This window comes from Rhinolophus ferrumequinum, chromosome 26 (genome assembly GCF_004115265.2).
Source record: "Rhinolophus ferrumequinum isolate MPI-CBG mRhiFer1 chromosome 26, mRhiFer1_v1.p, whole genome shotgun sequence".
NCBI classification, from domain to species: Eukaryota; Metazoa; Chordata; class Mammalia; order Chiroptera; family Rhinolophidae; genus Rhinolophus; species Rhinolophus ferrumequinum.
In genome coordinates, this window is record NC_046309.1 from 2968858 (window position 1) to 2974857 (window position 6000).

A 6000-nucleotide genomic window follows, 5' to 3' on the forward strand; every position below is an offset into this window, starting at 1 on the left:
AAGGATAATTATTTTGTTTATTCTCTGGTTCCGAGATTCCGTGGAATTTACAATTTTAATCTGGTGGCTCTTTTCAAAATACGCTCACCTTAGGTGTATACTTTTCCTCTTGCAGATCAGTGAGTGGGAACATTGCGCATGTTGTACTGGTAACCTAACCGAGATGGACAATGGATCCGGTGGAAAGATGCCTTCTAGTTACGTAGTCCTTGCAATTCTTTTACTGCCATTTTCTTTTTCACCAACTCAGTTGCATTTGATAGTGTTCTTTTGAAAGAGAGCTCTTTCTGAATCTTTGCAAAAGGCAGAATTTCAGCACGGCCAGAAAGCATAAAGGGAAACCATTTTCATGTTTTAATTCACGCCATTATTAGCTGCCCTTGCATCAGCTTCTAATTACGCAGAAGTGCACGCCTCTGAGTGGCTGGCCCTGACTCATGGCTCGCTAATGAGATCATATTTTTCATTACAATTCCAAAATCCCATCAATCTTTTCTTAATCATTTTTAAGTGAATTTGCTGCTTTAGAAAGGAAAGGGCGTATGTGGCACTAGCAGGAACTAGGAAAGTTTCATGTGATTTCCATTTCAGAAACTTTGTTGGCAAGATGGCCTGCAACTGTTGCCAATGTTAATAAATCAAATTTCGATGTCTAGGAACGGGGGGTTTAATGCCGTGCCCCCCCCACCACCATGTACCAGAACTCGCTCTCAGATGCAGTGAGTCAGACCTGCAAGCATTGCCACAGCAGCGCTGCCTCCACACATCTCTGCCAACACATCTTACACTCATCGGTGTAGCCAGGGTATCCGCGCCATGTCTGACGGTGGGTCCGAGCTGTACCACTGAAACCGGGTCCCGGGCGCCAGCTGCGCGGGGCGTAACCCTTTAGCAGCTGGATTTCCAGAAGCTCCAGGAGGTGCCGAGGGGAGGGCCAGAGCAGACAGCTTTGGGGGATGGAGGTGGGAGCAGCATCTATTTCACGGCTGGTAGAGGTGTGTTTAAATATTTTAATACGCGGCGTGGCGCAGGTGCTTACCACTCTCCCAGGCGTCTTCGCAGGGCCATCTCCCAACCCTAGATCCGAATTATCTTTCGGTCATGTTGTTGAGTTTTGTCCAACACTGGATGAGCTTTCATCAGCAGTGTCACCCCAGAGAATTTGCCCCAGTGACCCTCCAGCCCTTTCCACTTTGTCAGCTGTGGTGTACGCTGGTCGTCCAGCCTGGTCCCCGTGCAGTGTACCCAGCCCGCGTGCCTCTGTCTGAGCTTTAGGTAAATGAGAGGAAGACCAAGGTGGCCGGAGAATTGTGTCTTCCCTGCTCCAGCTGACTTCTGTATCTTCCCCATGAAATACGGGACCTCCGCTTGTCTGATTACACATTTAAAGGCTTCAATTAAAAAAAAAACACATTGTAAATGTAAAGCAGATGTTTCATATTAATGCCGTATTTGTAGCTCTTGGAAGTTGCAGTAACCCCTTGCAAATGTGACTGAAGGAAGCAGTGAGTAGGAAGGTGGTCTCCTCTTCTGGGCCTGAGGCTACGCTGACGGCCGGGTTCAGGCAGGAGGAACATCTGGGGGCACTGTCTTTCGGTCCACGGATGAGAAGCCCCCCCAGTCCCTGATCTTGGCAGCTCTGCTCTCTCATCTGCTCTGACACGAATGCTAAGCCTTTCGTTGGAGCCGGCTTCTTTTTTAAGTGTGCTGATCTTACTTGTTACACTTTGTGCCTGGGCGGGGGCTGAGCCTCACTGAACCCCTACTCCACACTCAGTACTGGTGTTAGAAATGCCCTAGGCTGGGGGGCGGGCTACCAGGAGCCAGGCGCTGCCCCTGCCCCCCCAGACTGGCGGGCCCAGGGCAGAATGTGACCCCCCACGTTGGTGGGCCAGGGAGCCCCACTCCCGCTCCGACCCAGTGGCAGGCCCGGCCTCCGGAACCTTTCCTCCCCCGTCCGTGTACTGTAATAACGAAGTCAGCTGGAAAAGAAATACTGAAGAAAGACGGAGGGAAACCGCGCACGGGGCAGCCCCGCCGGGAAGGAGGGCACGCAGGGAGGCACAAAGCAGCATTGTGCTGGGCTCCTCGGCCGCGAGGGACTTGGCAGCCGAGCCCACGATGCTCTGCTCTCTGGAGAGGGATCCGTGGATCCCTGCTGCACAAAGAGCAGCACGGGAGGAGGTTGGGGGCAGTCAGGGTCCCGCCGGGTACAGAGGACGCCGAGTGAGGAGGGGGCTGGGCCCGGACTGGAGCGAAGGTGGGAGCCCAGCCCCTTGTCCTGTGGTGGCCCCACCCCCAGCCCGGCACTAACCAGGCTCCATCGTCCTGGCAGCTCTCTCCAGGAAGAGCAGACTTCCAAGTGACTAGTCACCGAGTAGGAAAGCATGTTCTTATAGGAAGGGGGCCCAGGGAGACGCAGATCATCACTGCTGCAGTGGTCGTCCGAGGGTGTGAGTTCCAGGCTTCGCATTCATTGTATGAGACGCGCAAGGAACCGGGAAGAGGACAGAAGAAAAGGGGGCATTTAACTGCCCAGGGATGTCGGATGAAGGATTTCTTTTTCATCTCTTGAATAAGCTTCCTCAGCTTCCTGGTTTGGGTGCCCAAGCCCTGTCTTCCTCCCACTCACTCCTGGGGATCCAGGAACTGTCCTCTGACCGTGACAATATTTGTTCAGAGTGAAATTTACTGAGGAGTCAAGAGACTTTCAGAGTCAAGGGTCCAGGAGGCTTTGGCTTGAGCTGCCCCCTCAGGAGCCCCGGGGCTGCCAGCCAGGGAAACCAGTTCATCCTGGACCAGTGGTTTGCCCCAAGGACAAGTGGGGGTGGGGAGATAGGGACTAGCCAAAAAAAGTGCTAAGAGGAGGGAAGGGCTGGCACTGTTAAATGGAGGAAGGTTCCAGCAGCTTAATCCATCTTGAACAGAATCATTAATCAGGTGCAAAACTCCTAAAAGGAGCAAAACTAGGACCAGCTCCTTCCAAGGGCAGGCTGCCAGTATCCCCCACTCCCGTTTTGTTTCCAAATCCTTAGTGTCTTTGTATCAGGGCTGATCCAAGCCAGCCTAGTCAGGAGGCACCTGTTCATGTCGCCTCCCACCTCCCTGACCTCGGAAGTGAGAGGAGAAATGATGGGAAACCCAGACAGCTGCTTCGACCCGCGCCCCCACCCCGCGCCCCCGCCCATCCCCCACAAAACAAGCTACCCGGTTCTAGGAATTGGGCCAAACCCTGGCAGATGAGTTACTCTCTGTGAAAAATGCTTCTGTGAGCACATTAACTCTTTCATTCACTGACTAAGTCTCTCATTTAATAGAAGCTGAAGTCAGACCTAGGAGGGCACCTCCCTTTTCTTGTTCAAGCTCAGAAAGTTTCCGTGACCAGCCCAAGGTCAGAAGGTGGATTCCCAGCAGAGTCATGACAGTCAGCCTTCCAGATGACCCCCATGAGTCCTGCCTTTCCGTGTCACGGCCGTGGAGTCCCCTCTCACAGCGAATGAGGTGGGCCTGGGAAATCGGTAGGATTTCGCAGATGTGACCGTGCGTGACTTCCAGGATTAGGACATGACAGACATTGCAGCTTCAGCCTTCTCTCTCTTCACTGTGTGGGGGACCCAGCTGCCATGGCACAAGGACACTTAAGCCGCCCTGTGGTGAGGGTCACCTGCTGAGAGCTGAGGCCTCCCACCAACAGCCAGCACCATCTTGTCAGCCAGGTGAGGGACCAACCTTGGATGCCACGCCAGCCCTAGTCAAGCCTTCAGATGCGTGCACCTCTCCCGTCTCAGGAGGCCTTGAGCCAGAACTACCCAGCCGAGGCTGAGGCGCGCCTGAATTCCTGGCCCACGAAACCGTGTGAGTTAATAAACGTTCATTGTGGTGTCAAAGGGAAACAGAGCCGGGCGTTTGTTAAGGGTGGCAAGATAGGTTTTATTCAGACTACTGCAGCAGTGAGGAAAGACTTCAGCATAAGTTGAGCTCAGCTCCAGTCTGTGCAGAGAGTCCGGGTATTTTAAGGGAGGAATGAGAGAGGAGGGAGGTAACACCCACTTCGTGGGGTTGTTGTGAGCGTGAAGTGAAGAGAATGCGTGTACCTGACACAGGATCTGTGCCTGATCAATTTCAGGGGGAGACTAGCATGTGGGACCTTCTCTGTGAAATGAGTGCCACTGTGGGTGAGAACCAGGAGGGGTGGACCGGGTGGATGAGAGGCGGATCCACCTCGTGAGAAGGCAGGACCACAGGCAAAGCGGTTAGGCAGCAGACAGGAAAGGAGAGATGGCCATAGAAGGGACCTGGAATGTTCCGTGCTGAAACTAAGCAAGCATTGAACCAGTGCCTGAACAAGGAAGCCGTGGAAACAGAGGAAGCTTCTGTGCATTTTTGTCCAGAACCTTAGCAGAAGAAACCAGGGAACTACTGTTCTAGCTGCTTCTAATTTCAACTTTCCTGCACCTTTATTTTACCAGAGTGGTAGGCAACTTTTCTCACAGCCATAAATAATATGCCAGAAGTGGAAGAATTAAACTTCGAAGACAAAAGATTTGATTAATTTTTAAGATCCCCAAATGGGTTCTTAAAAATGAAATGGCTCAACACTACATTTAAATCAAAGTTAAATTTCCAAAGTAATGGAATTAGGAAGATAACACAGGGCGCTTTAACGTTTGAGGCTCGTGGAGTTGAGCTTCGCCTCACCAGGCAAAAACTATGAAATTTGTCATTAGCTGTTTTTGGTCACTTCTTAAAAACAAAAATGTCCAATTTCCTAGTGAAAAAGGTATCAACAGACATGTATGTATGTAAATGCAAATGCAAAATCTGTATAGGTTGACATCACGTCATCATGCGTCATGTGTGAAATGGGGAGACTAACAGTGCGTACTCGGTAGTGTTGTTGTGAAGATTCAAAACACACCTGCCAATACTACACACGCGCGACTGTTAGCAATGAGGACACGACCACTAAGGCCTACCAATCCTGCCTCCTAAATAATCTCCTTAATCCAGCAGTCCTCAAAGTGGGGCCTGGGTCCCTGAGATCCTTTCAGGATGTCCACAAGCCCAAGCTATTTCCTTTTACTTTTTACATTTTTGTTTTTCAATTACCATTGATATTCAATATTATATTTGTTTCAAGGTGTACAAGACAACCTAGGGATTAGACATTTCTATACCTCACGACGTGATCACGCTGATAAGCCTAGTACCCATCTGACACTGTACATAGTTACTACAATACTATTGACTGTATTTCCTATGCTGTACTTTACATTGCTGTAACTATTCAAGTTATAGTTGACATTCACTATTATTTTATATTAGTTTCAAGTGTACAGCATAGTGGTTAGACATTTATATAATTTAGGAAGTGATCCCCAAACCAAAACTATTTTCATACTAATACTAAGACATTGTTTGCCTTTTTCGTTCTCATCGTCTCACAAATGAACAGCAGAGCTTTTCAGAAGCTCCACATGAGACATCACAATAAATTACATGCAGAAGCAGATATAGGAATGCAACTGTCTGCTAATAATCCAGACATTAAAGAGATTTGTAATAATGCAAGATAATGTCACTTGCCTTATTTTGTACTTTGTATTGTTTGGGAAAACCATTATTTTTCATAAAAACTAACATTATATAATGGGTTTGTTATTGTTCATTTTAAATCAACTGATCATGTATCATATATAGCCTTCATATCAAGATGGATGGATTGATCGATCGATTGATATTTCATTCTTTTAGCAATTATTGCTTTAACCACCTTTCCATTCAGACATTTGTTTCCAATTGTTTGCTACTGCAAACCGTGCTGCAATAAACATCCTTTTGCATATATACTTCCATCATTATGTTTTAAAGTTATTTATACCCTGCTTACTACTAAAAAGGATTTTAAAAAGCTAAAAATTATTTTCTAAGTTGAATCCAAATCTAAAAGATGCCAGTTGTGATGCTAGATACCAGAGTGGGGGAAATCAAGCGAATGTC

At 48.6% G+C, this 6000-nt stretch overlaps 1 protein-coding gene across 2 annotated transcripts in view; it reads left to right on the forward strand.

Annotated features, from left to right (window-relative positions):
* Positions 1 to 3835, forward strand: part of XRCC2 (X-ray repair cross complementing 2) — a 90686-nt gene extending 86851 nt beyond the window's left edge. Inside the window, exon 5 of one of the 2 annotated variants that reach the window (XR_004422190.1) lies at positions 3364 to 3835. The gene's annotated coding sequence lies outside the window, so the exon portion shown is untranslated. Of the gene's footprint in view, positions 1 to 3317 lie in introns of both variants that reach the window. The other variant, XR_004422191.1, reaches the window with a different exon arrangement.
* The last annotated feature ends 2165 nt before the right edge of the window (positions 3836 to 6000 follow it).